We start from the raw sequence: 16,883 nt of genomic DNA, 5'->3' as shown, positions 1-16,883 counted from the left end.
CCTGGGCCTCCCCCAGGCTTGCTCCCACCACGGGGCCTTTGCACTTGCTGTGCCCTGGGCCTACGATGCTCTTTCCTCGGACATGCACGTGCCTTGTTCCTCCAGTCCATGTGGGTCTCTGCTCATATGTCTTCTCAGTGGCCAGAGCACTCTGTATAAAACAGCAGCTCCTGGGACTTCCCTGGAGGTCCAGTGGTAAAGAATCTTCCCTACAATGCAGGGGACTCGGGTTCGATCCCTGGTCAGGGAAAGAAGACCCCACATGCTGCGGGGCAACTAAGCCGGCGCGCCACAACTACTGAGCCTGCGTGCCTCAACTAGAGAGCCTGCGTGCCGCAAACCACAGAGCCCACAAGCCCTGGAGCCCGCGCGCCACAACAAGAGACGAGAAAACCGGCATGCCACAGCTAGAGAGAAGCCCGCGCACCACAATGAAAGATCCCACGTGCCGCAGCTAAGACCCGATGCAGCCAAAAATAAATAAATAAATCTTAAAATTAAAAAAAAAGCAGCTCTTACCCTCCTCACGCAGCTGTCTCTCGCCACACAGCCCTCGCCAGCACTGACACACTACACACTTACTTGCCCGTTTGCTTGTCTGGGTCCCCACACTGGGCTGCCAGTTCCCAGAGGGCAGGGTGTTTTCTGTTCTGTTCCCTGGTGGATCACAAATGCCTAGGATAGGCCCTGGCACGTAGGTGTTCCGTAAATACCACTGCATGAATTGGGCCTAAGAGTACTCCTTAAGCGAGGGACAGTTAAGACCAGAGGCTCCTGGGCTCCTTCCTCTGGGGCTGACCTTTCTGTTCCTGGAGACATAACATCAGAGGCGTCAGCTCTTCCAGGGCACCTTCAAACCCCTGGCTCCCTGGGAGTGTCGACTGGCCTTCAGGTTTCTCATCTGTAAATGAGGGGGTCGGCCTGGGCTCCTCCCCTGGGACTTTCCATCTCAGACATTCTGGACCTGCCCTTCCCATCCCCCCATCCATTCTAATATCCAGGGGCTTGGGAGTGTGCAACAGGAATTGGCGGTCAAGATGTAAGCTGAGCCACGTGAACTGCTAGCAGGCAAACCCCATGTGTCTCCACATCTTTGTTTAGACGTCATCACATCTCGGGGAGAGGAAACTGGAGGAGTGGGTGGAATGGTGGCCTCCCAAAAGGTACATCCAAGTCCTGTAACCCCAGAAACTTACGAATGCGGCCAATTGAGAAAAAAGGGTCTCTGCAGATCAAAGTTAATCACGGTAAGGATGTTGAGATGAGATCGTTTGGATTTAGTGTGGCCCTAAATCCAATGACAACTGTCCCTGTCACAGAGAGGGAGCTCCGACAGGGGAGGTCACGTGACCGCGGAGGCAGGGCCTAGAGCGATACAGTCACGAGCCAACGGAGGGCGCGCCAGAGCCTGCGGGTGGTGCCCTGCCCACGCCCTGATCGGGGGCTCTGGCCCCGGGAACGTGAGAGGACACATTTCTGTTGTGTTAAGACGCCCAGTTTGTGGTCCTCTGCTACGGCTGTCCCAGAAAGCTCCCACAGGAGGGATTGCAAGGGATTAAAGCCTGCGGGGAGGGGACTGTCGAGGATTACCTTTCCCTCCAAGTTTCAGCTCTGGGCTTTCAGCCTGGTCCCACCCAACTGCCCGGCTGCTCCCGGCACTGGGATTGGGGTGGGGTGCGTTGGGCAGGGAGCTTTCCGGGTACAGGACCACCTCCCCTGGGCAACGCCCCGGCAACGCCCGGGCAACGCCTGCGCATGGTGTTTGCCTGAGGTGGAGCCCAGCGAGGCGGGGCACACAGGGCAGCACGTGGGGTGCGGCCCGGCTCTGCCTGAGCTCAGCTGCCGGTGGCTGCGGCCCGGAAGCCCCAGGAGCTCTGCTGTCAGCCTTGGAGGCCAGCCATTTCAACCAGAACAGACCGTGGGAGTGGAGTTCTACCAGCCACCCGGAGGCGGGGCTCTCCCCAGGAGGATGGGGTCGGGGGGCACCATTTACAGACCACTCACCCCAACCCCGGGGGCTCAGCGCCTCAGCTGCATCACATCACGGGGCATCTCAGCTTCCCCACCGGGAAGCTGCGGTTACAGGCGTTTCACAGACGGGGAAACGGACGCTGCGCAACCTTCCCAAAGCGACCCCCGCAGAAAGTGGCAGGGCTGGGGCCAGGACCCAGTGGGGCCGCAGCATCCCCTGTCCGGGGGGCGGGGGGAGGACTGGCTGGGGCCTTGGGCATCCCTGGGGGCTGCGGTTCCTCTGCAGGACTCGAGGCGGGCCCGCGCCGTGAAGCACGCGGTCTCCTGGGGGAGCTGCTTCGCCAGAGACTGAGTCAGAGCGCCCGGGCCTGTCTCCACCAGCCGGACACAGGGCCAAGGTGGGCGCCAGAGGCCTAGGAGGACAGAGGCAGGGAGGGAGGCCTGGCCACCCTCTCCCTCGGCCCCGGAGTGGCAGGGGCGTGGGCACACTGGCGAGGGCTCCTTCTTGTGGAGGGTCCACAGGCGTCTGTGAGCAGCTGGCGCTCTGAGGAGAGCCCCGGCTCCGGGCTGAGATGGGAGTGATGGTGGCCACTTACGTGGGCTGATGACAAGGGACGATGACGGGTCCTGGCACCTTCTGAACGGGGGGGTGGGGTGGGGGGAGTGTGCTAGGGCCTCCAGAGGGAGCTCCCGTCACCCTCGCAGGGGAGGGACCAGAGTTAGCCCATTTTACTGCTGGGGATACTGAGGCTCAGGGGTCACAGCACTCTCCCCAGATCGCGTGACGGCAAGTACAGCCCGGGGGCTCCCGCCCAGGCCCCCTGACTCCACAGCCCACGGGCTTAACCCTCCTCGCTCCGGGCCCACGGGGCCACGGGGTCTGGCCGCCACGTCCCTGGAGCTCCCCCTCCTCTCTGGCCCCTTCTCGCCACAGCCCGCTTTCCCTACCTGGTGACAAGTAAGGCTGGGTTTGCAGGGCTGACAGGTGACCAGCGCTGGCTGGGAAGGAGTGGGCACAGTGGAGCTGGCCCTCCCCTGGGGGCACTCCGCCAACCTGGATGTGGCATCAGGGGAGCAGGGGGACAGGAGGCCAGGCTGGCCTGTTTGTCGTATCGCAAAGTCCTACCCTGGGCGGGTGGGGGTCTGTGGTGGGGGGAAGCCTGGACAGCCTCTGCCCCAGGGTCCTGCCTGGGCCCCGCTCCTTCCCTCGCAGCACCTCCACCAGAGCATCCTCGGCCTCAAGGTGGCCACCCTGAAAATGGGCACCTCTTGCCAAGGTGAGCCCGACGCAAGGGGAGGTGGGCAAGAGGCCCCACAGTTGGACGGTTCAGAACTCTGCTCTCGGGGGCAGACATCGCCACGGCCAGCCCACCGCCACCACCTGCTCGCAGCGTGGCCTGCAAGACCTGTCTCCTCACTTGTAGCGTGGGCGTGCACCGGGCACCCTCCAGACCTGGGATGGGGCAGACGTCCCTCTATTTACTGGAGGTTTCTGGATGGAGCTGCTAAAGGAAAAGCGAGATCGCGGCTCATTCCCAAAGGAGGCCGCCAGAGCCAGGAGAACCCGAGGCATTGCCGCCATGCAGGCTGCTGCCCCAAGGGCAGAGGTGAGGACGGACCAAGCGGAGGAAGGAGGCTGCTCAGACTCCAGGGGCCCCACTGCCATTCGGAAAGGCCTGCAAACTATCTCGTCCAACGTTCCCGAACTTCCCCCACATGCAGACTCAGAGAATGTTAACAAACCAAAAAGTCTCACTTGGAACGCCAGTAGGAAAAATTCTAAATAAAAGAAACGTATTTTCTACAGATGGCCAATCGGCACATGAAAAGACGCTCAACATCACTAATCATTAGAGAAATGCAAATCAGAACTACAGTGTGGTGTCACCTCACAGCGGTCAGAATGGCCATCACCAAAAAGCCTACACGTGGAGGAGCTTCAAGATGGCGGAAGAGTAAGACGCGGAGATCGCCTTCCTCCCCACAGGTACATCAGAAATATGTCTACACGTGGAACAACTCCTACAGAACACCTACTGAACGCTGGCAGAAGACCTCAGACCTCCCAAAAAGCAAGAAACTCCCCACGTACCTGGGTAGGGCAAAAGAAAAAAGGAAAAACAGAGACAAAAGATCAGGGACGGGACCTGCACCAGTGGGAGGGAGCTGTGAAGGACGAAAGGTGTCCACACACTAGAAGCCCCTTCGCGGGCGGAGACTGCGGGTGGCGGAGGGGGAAGCTTTGGAGCCGCGGAGGAGAGCACAGCCACAGGGGTGCGGAGGGCAAAGCAGAGAGATTCCCGCACAGAGGGTCGGTGCCGACCAGCACTCACCAGCCCGAGAGGCTTGTCTGCTCACCTGCCGGGGCGGGCGGGGCTGGGAACTGAGGCTCGGGCTTCGGTCGGAGCCCCGGGAGAGGACTGGGGTTGGCGGCGTGAACACAGCCTGAAGGGGTTATTGCGCCACGGCTATACGGGAGGGAGTCCGGGGAAAAGTCTGGACCTGCCGAAGAGGCAAGAGACTTTTTCTTCCCTCTTTGTTTCCTGGTGCGCGAGGAGAGGGGAAGAGCGCTGCTTAAAGGAGCTCCAGAGACGGGCGCGAGCCACGGCTAAAAGCGCGGACCCCAGAGATGGGCGGGAGACGCTAAGGCTGCTGCTGCCGCCACCAAGAAGCCTGTGTGCGAGCACAGGTCACTATCCACACACCCCCTTCCGGGGAGCCTGTGCAGCCCGCCACTGCCAGGGTCCCGGGATCCAGGGACAACTTCCCCGGGAGAGCGCACGGCGCGCCTCAGGCTGCAACGTCACGCAGGCCTCCGCCGCCGCAGGCCCACCCCGCATCCATACCCCTCCCTCCCCCCGGCCTGAGTGAGCCAGAGCCCCCTAATCAGCGGCTCCTTTAACCCCGTCCTGTCTGAGCCAAGAACAGACGCCCTCCGGCGACCTACAGGCAGAGGCGGGGCCAAATCCAAAGCTGAGCCCCTGGGAGCTGTGAGAACAAAGAAGAGAAAGGGAAATCTCTCCCAGCAGCCTCAGGAGCAGCGGATTAAAGCTCCACAATCAACTTGATGTGCCTGCATCTGTGGAATACCTGAATAGACAACGAGTCATCCCAAATTGAGGAGGCGGACTTTGGGAGCAAAGATATATACATTTTTTTCCCTTTTTGTCTTTTAGTGAGTGTGTATGTGTATGCTTCTGTGTGAGATTTTGTCTGTATAGCTTTGCTTGTATCATTTGTCCTAGGGTTCTGTCTGTGCATTTTCTTTTTTACTTAAAAATTTTTTTCTTAATAATTATTTTTTATTTAATAACTTTATTTTATTTTATCTTCTTTCTTTCTTTCTATTTTTTCTCCCTTTTATTCTGAGCCGTGTGGATGAAAGGCTCTTGGTGCTCCAGCCTGGGGTCAGGGCTGTGCCTCTGAGGTGGGAGAGCCAAGTTCAGGACACTGGTCCACAAGACACTTCCCAGCTCCACGTAATATCAAACGGCGAAAATCTCCCAGAGTTCTCCATGTCAACACCAACACCCAGCTTCACTCAGCGACGAGCAAGCTACAGTGCAGGACACCCTATGCCAAACAACTAGCAAGACAGGAACACAACCCCACCCATTTGCAGAGAGGCTGCCTAAAATCATAATAAGGCCACAGACACCCCAAAACACACCACCAGACATGGACCTGCCCACCAGAAAGACAAGATCCAGCCTCATCCACCAGAACACAGGCACTAGTCCCCTCCACCAGGGAGCCTGCACAACCCACTGAACAAACTTTAACCACTGGGGACAGACACCAAAAACAACGGGAACTACGAACCTGCAGCCTGCAAAAAGGAGACCCCAAACACAGTAAGTTAAGCAAAATGAGAAGACAGAGAAACACACAGCCAATGAAGGAGCAAGGTAAAAACCCACCAAACCAAACAAATGAAGAGGAAATAGGCAGTCTACCTGAAAAAGAATTCAGAGTAATGATAGTAAAGATGATCCAAACTCTTGGAAACAGAATAGAGAAAATAAAAGAAATGTGTAACAAGGACCTAGAAGAACTAAAGAGGAAACAAACAATGATGAACAACACAATAAATGAAATTAAAAATTCTCTAGAATGGATCAATAGCAGAATAACTGAGGCAGAAGAACGGATAAGTGACCTGGAAGATAAAATAGTGGAAATAACTACTGCAGAGCAGAATAAAGAAAAAAGAATGAAAAGAATTGAGGACAGTCTCAGAGACCTCGGGGACAATATTAAACGCACCAACATTCGAATTATAGGGAACCAGAGGAAGAAGAGGAAAAGAAAGGAACTGAGAAAATATTTCAAGAGATTATAGTTGAACAATTCCCTAATATGGGGAAGGAAATAGTTTATCAAGTCCAAGAGGCACAGAGAGTCCCATACAGGATAAAGCCAAAGTGAAACAGGACAAGACACATATTAATCAAACTATCAAAAATAAAATGCAAAGAAAAAATATTAAAAGCAGCAAGGGAAACACAACAAATAACACACAAGGGAGTCCCCATAAGGTTAACAGCTGATGTTTCAGCAGAAACTCTGCAAGCCAGAAGGGAGTGGCAGGACATATTTAAAGTGATAAAGGAGAAAAACCTACAACCAAGATTACTCTACCCAGCAAGGATCTCATTCAGATTTGATGGAGAAATTAAAGCCTTTACAGAAAAGCAAAAGCTAAGAGAATTCAGCACCACCAAACCAGCTCTACAACAAATGCTAAAGGAACTCCTCTAGGCAGGAAACACAAGAGAAGGAAAAGACCTACAATAACAAACCCAAAACAATTAAGAAAATGGTAATAGGAACATACATATTGATAAATACCTTAAATGTAAATGGATTAAATGCTCCAACCAAAAGACATAGATTGGCTGAATGGATACAAAAACAAAACCCATATATATGCTGTCTATAACAGACCCACTTCAGACCTAGGGACACATACAGACTGAAAGTGAGGGGATGGAAAAACATATTCCATGCAAATGGAAATCAAAAGAAAGCTGAAGTAGCAATTCTCATATCAGACAAAATAGACTTTAAAATAAAGACTATTACAAGAGACAAAGAAGGACACTACATAATGATCAAGGGATCAATCCAAGAAGAAGATATAACAATTGTAAATATTTATGCACCCAACCTAGGAGCACCTCAATACATAAGGCAAATGCTAACAGCCATAAAAGGGGAAATCGACAGTAACACAATCATTAGAAGGGGACTTTAACACCCCACTTTCACCAATGGATAGATCATCCAAACAGAAAATTAATAAGGAAACACAAGCTTTAAATGATACATTAAACAAGATGGACTTAATTGATATTTATAGGACATTCCATCCAAAAACAACATAATACACATTCTTCTCAAGTGCTCATGGAACATTCTCCAGGATAGATCATATCTTGGGTCACAAATCAAGCCCTGGTAAATTTAAGAAAATTGAAATCGTATCAAGTATCTTTTCTGACCACAACGCTATGAGACTAGATATCAATTACAGGAAAAAATCTGTAAAAAATCCAAACACATGGAGGCTACACAATACACTACTTAATAACCAAGAGATCACTGAAGAAATCAAAGAGGAAATCAAAAAATACCTAGAAACAAATGACAATGAAAACACGACGACCCAAAACCTATGGGATGCAGCAAAAGCAGTTCTAAGAGGGAAGTTTATAGCAATACAATTCTACCTTAAGAAACAAGAAACATCTCAAATAAACAACCTAACCTTACACCTAAAGCAATTAGAGAAAGAAGAATTAAAAACCCCAAAGTTAGCAGAAGGAAAGAAATCATAAAGATCAGATCAGAACTAAATGAAACAGAAATGACGGAAACTATAGCAAAGATCAATAAAACTAAAAGCTGGTTCTTTGAGAAGATAAACAAAATTGATAAACCACTAGCCAGACTCATCAAGAAAAAAAGGGAGAAGACGCAAATCAACAGAATTAGAAATTAAAATGGAGAAGTAATAACTGACACTGCAGAAATACAAAGGATCATGAGAGATTACTACAAGCAACTCTATGTCAATAAAATGAACAACCTGGAAGAAATGGACAAATTCTTAGAAATGCACAACCTTCTGTGACTGAACCAGGAAGAAATAGAAAATATGAACAGACCAATCACAAGCACTGAACTTGAAACTGTGATTAAAAATCTCCAACAAACAAAAGCCCAGGACCAGATGGCTTCACAGGCGAATTCTATCAAACATTTAGAGAAGAGCTAACACCTTTCCTTCTCAAACTCTTCCGAAATATAGCAGAGGGAGGAACACTCCCAAAGTCATTCTACGAGGCTACCATCACCCTGATACCAAAACCAGACAAAGATGTCACAAAGAAAGAAAACTACAGGCCAATATCACTGATGAACATAGATCAAAAATCCTCAACAAAATACTAGAAAACAGAAACCAACAGCACATTAAACGGATCATACACCATGATCAAGTGGGGTTTATCCCAGGAATGCAAGGATTCTTCAATATACACAGATCAATCAATGTGATACACCATATTAACAAATTGAAGGAGAAAAACCATATGATCATCTCAATAGATGCAGAGAAAGCTTTTGACAAAATTCAACACCAATTTATGATAAAAACCCTCCAGAAAGTAGGCAGAGAGGGAACTTTCCTCAACATTATAAAAGCCATATATGACAAACCCATAGCCAACATCGTCCTCAATGGTGAAAAACTGAAACCATTTCCACTAAGATCAGGAACAAGACAAGGCTGCCCACTCTCACCACTCTTATTCAACATAGTTTTGGAAGTTTTAGCCACAGGATCAGAGAATAAAAAGAAATAAAAGGAATACAAATTGGAAAAGAAGAAGTAAAACTGTCACTGTTTGCAGATGACATGATACCATACATAGAGAGTCCTAAAGATGCTACCAGAAAACTACTAGAGGTAATCAATGAATTTGGTAAAGTAGCAGGATACAAAATTAATGCACAGAAATCTCTAGCATTCCTATACACTAATGATGAAAAATCTGAAAGTGAAATTAAGAAAACACTCCCATTAACCATTGCAACAAAAAGAATAAAATAACTAGGAATAAACCTACCTAAGGAGACAAAAGATGTGTATGCAGAAAACTATAAGACACTGATGAAAGAAATTAAAGATGATACCAACAGATGGAGAGATATACCATGTTCTTGGATTGGAAGAATCAATACTGTGAAAATGACTATACTACCCAAAGCAATCTACAGATTCAATGCAATCCCTATCAAATTACCAATGGCATATTTTACAGAACTAGAACAAAAAATCTTAAAATTTGTATGGAGACACAAAAGACCCTGAATAGCCAAAGCAGTCTTGAGGGAAAAAAGCGGAGCTGGAGGAATCAGGCTCCCTGACTTCAGACTACACTACAAACCTACAGTAATCAAGACAGTATGGTACTGGTACAAAAACAGAAATATAGATCAATGGAACAGGACAGAAAGCCCAGAGATAAACCCATGCACATATGGTCACCTTATCTTTTTTTTTTTTTTAAGGGCTTCAAATGCTTGGCTTATTTATTTATTTATTTATTTATTTATTGGCTGTGTTGGGTCTTCATTTCTGTGCAAGGGCTTTCTCCAGTTGTGGCAAGCGGGGGCCACTCTTCATTGCGGTGCACGGGCCTCTCACTATCGCGGCCTCTCTTGTTGCGGAGCACAGGCTCCAGACGCGCAGGCTCAGTAGTTGTGGCTCACGGGCCTAGTTGCTCCACGGCATGTGGGATCTTCCCAGACCAGGGCTCGAACCCGTGTCCCCTGCATTAGCAGGCAGATTCTCAACCACTGAGCCACCAGGGAAGCCCTGGTCACCTTATCTTTGACAAAGGAGGCAAGAATATACAGTGGAGAAAAGACAGCCTCTTCAAAGAGTGGTGCTGGGAAAACTGGACGGGTACATGTATAAGTATGAAATTAGAACACTCCCTAACACCATACACAAAAATAAACTCAAAATGGATTAAAGACCTAAATGTAAGGCCAGGCACTATCAAACTCTTAGAGAAAAACATAGGCAGAACACTCTATGACATAAATGACAGCAAGATCCTTTTTGACCCACCTCCTAGAGAAATGGAAATAAAAACAGAAATAAAAAAATGGGACCTAATGAAACTTCAAAGCTTTTGCACAGCAAAGGAAACCATAAACAAGACAAAAAGACAACCCTCAGAATGGGAGAAAATATTTACAAATGAAGCAACTGACAAAGGATTCATCTCCAAAATTTACAAGCAGCTCATGCAGCTCAATATCAAAAAAAAACAAACAACCCAATCCAAAAATGGGCAGAAGACCTAAATAGACATTTCTCCAAAGAAGATATACAGGTTACCAACAAACACATGAAAGAATGCTCAACATCATTAATCATTAGAGAAATGCAAATCAAAACTACAGTGAGATATCATCTCACACCGGTCAGAATGGCCATCATCAAAAAAGTCTACAAACAATAAATGCTGGAGAGGGTGTGGATAAAAGGGAACCCTCTTGCACTGTTGGTGTGAATGTAAATTGATACAGCCACCGTGGAGAACAGTATGGAGGTTCCTCAAAAAACTAAAAATAGAACTACCATACGACCCAGCAATCCCACTACTGGGCATATACCCTGAGAAAACCATAATTCAAAAAGAGACAGGTACCAAAATGTTCATTGCAGCTCTATTTACAATAGCCAGGACATGGAAGCAACCTAAGTGTCCATCAACAGATGAATGGATAAAGAAGATGTGGCACATATATACAATGGAATATTACTCAGCCATAAAAAGAAACGAAATTGAGTTATTTGTAGTGAGGTGGATGGACCTAGAGTCTGTTATACAGAGTGAAGTAAGTCAGAAAGAGGAAAACAAATACCGTATGCTAACACATATATATGGAATCTACGAAAAAAAAAAAAAAGGTCCTGAAGAACCTAGGGACAAGATGGGAATAAAGACACAGACCTACTAGAGAATGGACTTGACGATATGGGAAGGGGGAAGGGTAAACTGTGACAAAGTGAGAGAGTGGCATGGACATATATACACTACCAGACATAAAATAGATAGCTAGTGGGAAGCAGCCGCATAGCACAGGGAGATCAGCTCGGTGCTTTGTGACTGCCTGGAGGGGTGGGATAGGGAGGGTGGGAGGGAGGGAGACGCAAGAGGGAAGAGATATGGGAACATATGTATATGTACAACTGAGTCACTTTGTTATAAAGCAGAAACTAACACACCCTTGTAACCCACACCCTTGTAACCTAACACCCAATAAAGATGTTAAAAAAAAAAAAAGTCTACACGTAACAAATGCTGGAGAGGGTGTGGAGAAAAGGGAACCCTCCTACACTGTTGGTGGGAATGTAAACTGGTACAGCCACTATGGAGAACAGTATGGACGTTCCTTAAAAAAACTAAAAATAAAGCTACCATGAGATCCAGCAATCCCACTCCTGGGCATATGTCCAGACAAAACTGTAATTCAAAAAGATACATGCACCCCTATGTTCACAGCAGCACTATTCACAATAGCCAAGGTTTTTTTTGTTTTGTTTTGTTTTGTTTTGCGGTACGCGGGCCTCTCACTGTTGTGGCCTCTCCCGTTGCGGAGCACAGGCTCCGGACGCGCAGGCTCAGAGGCCATGGCTCACGCGCCCAGTTGCTCCGCGGCATGTGGGATCTTCCCGGACTGGGGCACGAACCCGCGTCCCCTGCCTCGGCAGGCGGAATCTCAACCACTGCGCCACCAGGGAAGCCCTACATCTGTTTTATAAACTGAAATGGTGACATTTACTTGTTGTAAATTCAGTAATGGCCCCATAGCTCATAAGTGATGACACCAGGGTTAGAACCCGTATCTGGGTTCAAATAAATTAGGTCCTAACCTCTACTGTCACAGGTAGTCTTGTGATGACAAAATCGAAGGGAAAAAAGTACTGTAAAGCTACAGTTTTTATGTGTCTGAAGGTCATCCATGTAACAATCATGACAGTACAGTTATGTCTGAGGGTTCCGTGGATGGGGCCGTGGGTTGGGATGGTCAGAAAGTACAGGCGTATCCAACTCATGAACCGTCCTGGCCTCCTGGGCGGCTACACTTGGGCCTGCCAAAATCCCTTGGATTTCTGCCATCGGAAAGGAAGGGCCTGACAGTTGAATGATGTGTCTTCCTTGTCACCTACGCTCTTCTGCCGCTCCAGTCCCCCCTCTGCTCTGAAGCGGCGCTGTGTCTGCCGGTGACAGCACAGCCTGCCAACCACCGGTGCTGGGCACAGCGGCCTTTTGATTCAAGGACATAAAACAAGGGACATGGAGAGTGTTCCTCTGGGCTCGACTGGTGTCACTGCAGGAGTGGAGGTTAAGCTTGGAGGGACGGAGGTGTCACGTGTTTGTTAATAAATTTCTCTCGTGTGTGACGTGTAAGACCCTCAAAAGCCCACGCCCCTGGCAGGCCCCCTCCTGCCTGGCTTCAGGCCAGGACTGATGAGTCCCATGGCTGTTGCAACACATGACCTTCCTCTTCAGAAGGTCAGCTATCAGCTGCTGCTTTGGAGGGTGGCGGCCTCGTGATCCTGAGGTCTTGGGTAAAAAAGCTTTCAGCGACAAGGCTGTTTTGAGAATTGCAGAAATTGGAACCGAGGGGTTTGGGATGTCCAGTGCTTATTTCAACAAGCTGACCCGTCTCTGTGGTTGCACAGAACCCAGAGAGAGCGCTGAGTCGTGCAGACAAAAAGGTGCAAATGTTCAGAGTTTAAGGCAGTTGTCGGCGTGGGCTTCCACTGAACACATCTGGGGGCAAGCCTGGGTATTCGGAGGGCCTGATGAAGCTGAGATTACCTGGTGCCCCAAGCCCCCCGTATGCTCGCATTTGAGGCGCCACATTTATGGACGGGCTGCTTCTGCTGCATATCTGAGAGCATCTCGCTGCCCGGCAGACACCATGCTGGCCTTATCTTGTCAAATATCCCACAGCCGCAGCATGGCCGCTAACACCAGCGTCCGTGCAGGGAGGTGACGTGCAGACCCGTGTGCGAGATTTTTAAGCGAAAGCTTAATCCAGCATTTGCAGAGCTCCGGAAGGCCCACAGAGCCTGGACAGTCCCCCAGCATCAGGGTGCCAGCCGCTGGCCACGTGGGGCTGGGGAGCCGCCCATCTCCTGGCCCCCGAGGGCAGCTCCTCGCCGGGCTCTGAGTTCTGCCTGCACGTGGCTTTCCTTCCGGTCCTCGTACTGACCGCTGGCCCCTCGAGAGCACATCTGCAGCAACTGACGTCGATAAGCCCAACGGAAGTGCGCACTGTGTGTGTCCAGAGACAGGGTCCCCCAGAAGTTTCCCGAAGTGTGAGGTGCGCGAATCTGGAGGCTCTTGGACAAAGCCAGCATCTCATTGAATCTTTTTCCGATTCTCATTCTTCCAAAAGTCTTCTGAGGACTTTCTGGATCCTCAAGGGGAACGTCTGTAAGTCTGTCTGGTGCTTTGTCCATCTTTCCCACTCCCTAACGTGCATCTCAGAAGCAACCAAATTTATCTAGAATGTTGTAATACTGCTTTGTTTTTAACGTGTTATTTTTACTCTTAAATTCTATTTATTGACAGGAAACACTGAGTGTTTCTTTATGGCAGTGATATAAAACTCGCCCTGGTGGTTACCAAACGTCTGAAGTTTGAGGCCACGGCCTCTACATTTAGCGGGAGGGATTTGTGATCTGGGCTCCGTGCCGGAACCAGAAAGCCGTGTCTTGAGTCAGCCTGCACGGTGACCCATCTGAGGGCCTGGGGAGGGGGTGCCCTGGGACATCTGCGAACATGCCCACTCTTGCTCCACTGGAGATGACGACCAGCTCCGGCTGGGGGGCCCCCAAGAGCCTGCGGGGAAACTTGGTGAAAGCCAGCGGAACAGCAGGCTTGGACAGCTCAGGTCACTGCAGCGGTTCTGAGCGCTGTCAGCTCCTGTGAGAGGATGGGAAGCCTGCTGTGCGGAATCTGGGTGCAGGTTTCACACCCGCCCGGGGGCTGGGGGTGGCAGGTGGGTTTGTTATTTGCTAAGTTGTGATTAAAGTCCCCAAGTTCAGGCTTCCCTGGTGGCGCAGTGGTTAAAAATCCGCCTGCCAATGCAGGGGACATGGGTTCGAGCCCTGGTCCGGAAAGATCCCACATGCCACGGAGCAACTAAGCCCGTGCGCCACAACTACTGAGCTCATGTGCCACAACTACTGAAGCCCGCGCACCTAGAGCCTGTGCTCCGCAACGAGAAGCCACCACAGTGAGAAGTCCGCGCACCACAACAGAGTAGACGCCGCTCACCTCAACTAGAGAAAGCCCCCGCGCAGCAACGAAGATCCAACGCAGCCAAGAATAAATAAATAAATTTATATATATATATAAAAAAAGGCCCCAAGTTCAGGAAAGGGAAAGGCAACACCGCCATCTTGTGGCCAATAGTGTGCACAGCACCCGCGATGCCTGCTGATTGGGATCCAGGCTCAGAACCATTTTTAGCATCAGACAGGTTTCTGACCCTGCTGACAGTGGCAAAGGGGGATTTGTGGCCTCCTCGCCTCTCCAGACACGGCAGGTCACCACCCACGGAGCCACCACACCTAAGAGCCTGCGTGCCGCAGACACCGTGCTGGGTTCCAGACCTACCTGTCCCCTCAAATCCCCCCTCACAGCCCCAGGACTGGGCGCTAACACCAGCATTCCCTGCAGACCTGCCTTCACTGCCAGGCAGGGGCCCTGGGGACACTGTGTAGCTCGGGAGAGGTGGAAGTGGGACTGCGGAGAGAAGCATGTCTTTTAACTTCCCTTTTCTGTGTTTAGAGGGAACTTGCCCTGTAGGTCTCAGGTCACACAGCAGGGCTGTAAGAGCAGCTCCCAGGCCCGTCCCTCTGGGCCTGTGTCTTCAGCTGTCAGTGGGGACAATGGCGCTCCTGTAACAGGCCCCCCTGGGGTCTTCAGACTGAATGCAAGTCATCACCCGGAACATGCCTGCACCCAACAGCCCTCCACCAAGGCAGCTGGGATTGTGCTTCCTGGGCAGGAACTGGATTTGCAGGAAGTGAGGTCTTGTGGGTTCCTGGGATGGGTGGGTGGGGACTGTGTCCTATTCCCACACAGCAGCCCCAGGGGGCAGGACTCTGTGGGGAGAGCCAGGGCAGGGGGCCAAGGCTGGTCAGAAAGACCCTGCCCGTAAGGGGCCGTGATGCAGGGCGCCCAGGGTGATGGTCGCTGTCAAAGCCAGGGGACCCTCTGCAGGTGGCTGAGTTGCGTTGTCGATACCCACGTGCGCGTCCTCGGTGGGCAGACCATAGAACTGTTGGTCCAAACTGGGACGCTTCCGAGAGGGAAGGGACGCTCTCGTAACAACTACGCCAGGACAGGGGCACCTCGGACGGGCGTTGCCCCAGGCAAGCAAAGACGACGGTCACTCTTGTCATCAGGTGTGCAGGTGGCAAGTGAAGACGTGGATGGAGATGAGATTCTCGAGGGGAAAGAAGGGACTCCTGGGATCAGGCCTTGAGGGACCATCTGCCAAGACTTGAGGGTAGCGGGAAGGAGGCAGCGGGACGGCCAGTAGCGACGGGGGAAGAGCACGTTCCCCGGGCCTGACTGCTGCCCAGAGGGCACCTGCTAGGATTACCCCTTCGGGGTGGCTGGGAGTATCGCAGAGCCGGTGAGAGGTGGACCCCAGAGCAGGGCGAGGGGAAGGAGCAAGTGCCCGTGGCAGTCCTCTCTGGAGCAGCGTGGAAAAGAGCCGCACCTCTCTCCCAGGAAAACAGCGTTTGCAATAGCTAAGGCAGCTCTCTGGTCTCCCTCCTTCCCTGCCACAGTTATCAAGGAGGGACTAAATTTTGCTCAGGAAGCGCTGTCTAGTGCACAGGAATGAGGGCTGCGTTTCTCCAGTGGATGGAAAATACGTACTGAGCCTCTGCTACGAGCCAGGTGTGGTGGGAAGATTCATAGCAACGTACTTGAAACGGACAAGCCTGGGGGGGGGGGGTTCCAGCCTTTGTCACCCATACACACCAGGCTCTGTGGTAGATGGGCTACGGCCCGCCCCCGCCCCTAGGAACCGTCCCCCACCTCCGACACTTGTCACCTCCCACCACCATGGGAACAGTGGACGCCAACCGCTCCACTCGACTGGTCCAGAGACAGAGTCGCCTTCCAGCTGGACCCCTCGCGGGGCCCGTCTCCCCGTCTCCAGACTGGGCCGATCATCCCTCCGCCCTGCCCACGGCTGAGGCCGGGTAACTAGCGGCGGGGCGACCCAGAGAGATGGTCTCTACAGCGGTGGGACTGTGGGCAGACCCCTGGGCTGAAGCGGGTCTCCAGAAAGTGGCGAGGCCTTGGAGGAGAGCGGAGAGGGCAGCGGAGAAGATGGGGGGGGGGGGGCCCTGGGCAGGCAGCAGGCCTGCTCTGCTCTCCCAAGGCTCCCGGAGTCCTGCTGTCTCCGCCCATGTGCGCTCAGTGGCTCTGCCCTCGTCCGGTGGATTTTACGAGCTGAGGTTCTCTGCCCTGAACTGGTTGGAGCGGGGCGTCCATCCCTGAACCACTGGCAAATACCGACTGCTCAGATTTTAGAGGACACTGGATTTAAACCTTCCCAGCAGCCTCCCCCTTGCTGGAGTTTTAGTGTCACAACATCTCCATCCCTGGCCGTCTTGTCCGGCCGGGCTGCCCTCCCGACTCCATCCCCCTCACTCCTGCCACGGTGCCCCTGGCCTCCTGCCCTGGGGCTTTGCTTGCGCTGTGAGGTTGGAAGTCAGGGCTGTGTGGACAGCGCTGGGCAGGCCTGGGCTCGGGCCCCAGCTCCAGCCTCAGCAGCTGCTCTCAGCA

The 16,883-nt window shown here is 51.4% G+C and overlaps 1 protein-coding gene across 3 annotated transcripts in view; it reads right to left on the bottom strand.

Annotated features, from left to right (window-relative positions):
* The window catches only part of OSGIN1 (oxidative stress induced growth inhibitor 1), a 53,606-nt gene that overhangs the window by 29,734 nt on the left and 6,989 nt on the right, over positions 1 to 16,883 (bottom strand). The window contains exon 1 of one of the 3 annotated variants that reach the window (XM_067719538.1): positions 4,119 to 4,311. The exons of 1 other annotated variant lie outside the window; for it this stretch is intronic. The gene's annotated coding sequence lies outside the window, so the exon portion shown is untranslated. Of the gene's footprint in view, positions 1 to 519; positions 542 to 4,118; positions 4,312 to 16,883 lie in introns of those variants that run through there. One more of the 3 variants, XM_067719534.1, reaches the window with a different exon arrangement.

Source organism: Pseudorca crassidens, chromosome 20, assembly GCF_039906515.1.
Source record: "Pseudorca crassidens isolate mPseCra1 chromosome 20, mPseCra1.hap1, whole genome shotgun sequence".
Taxonomy (NCBI): Eukaryota; Metazoa; Chordata; class Mammalia; order Artiodactyla; family Delphinidae; genus Pseudorca; species Pseudorca crassidens.
Note: the sequence above shows the minus strand (reverse complement) of the source record. Positions and strands in the feature narration are given on the sequence as shown.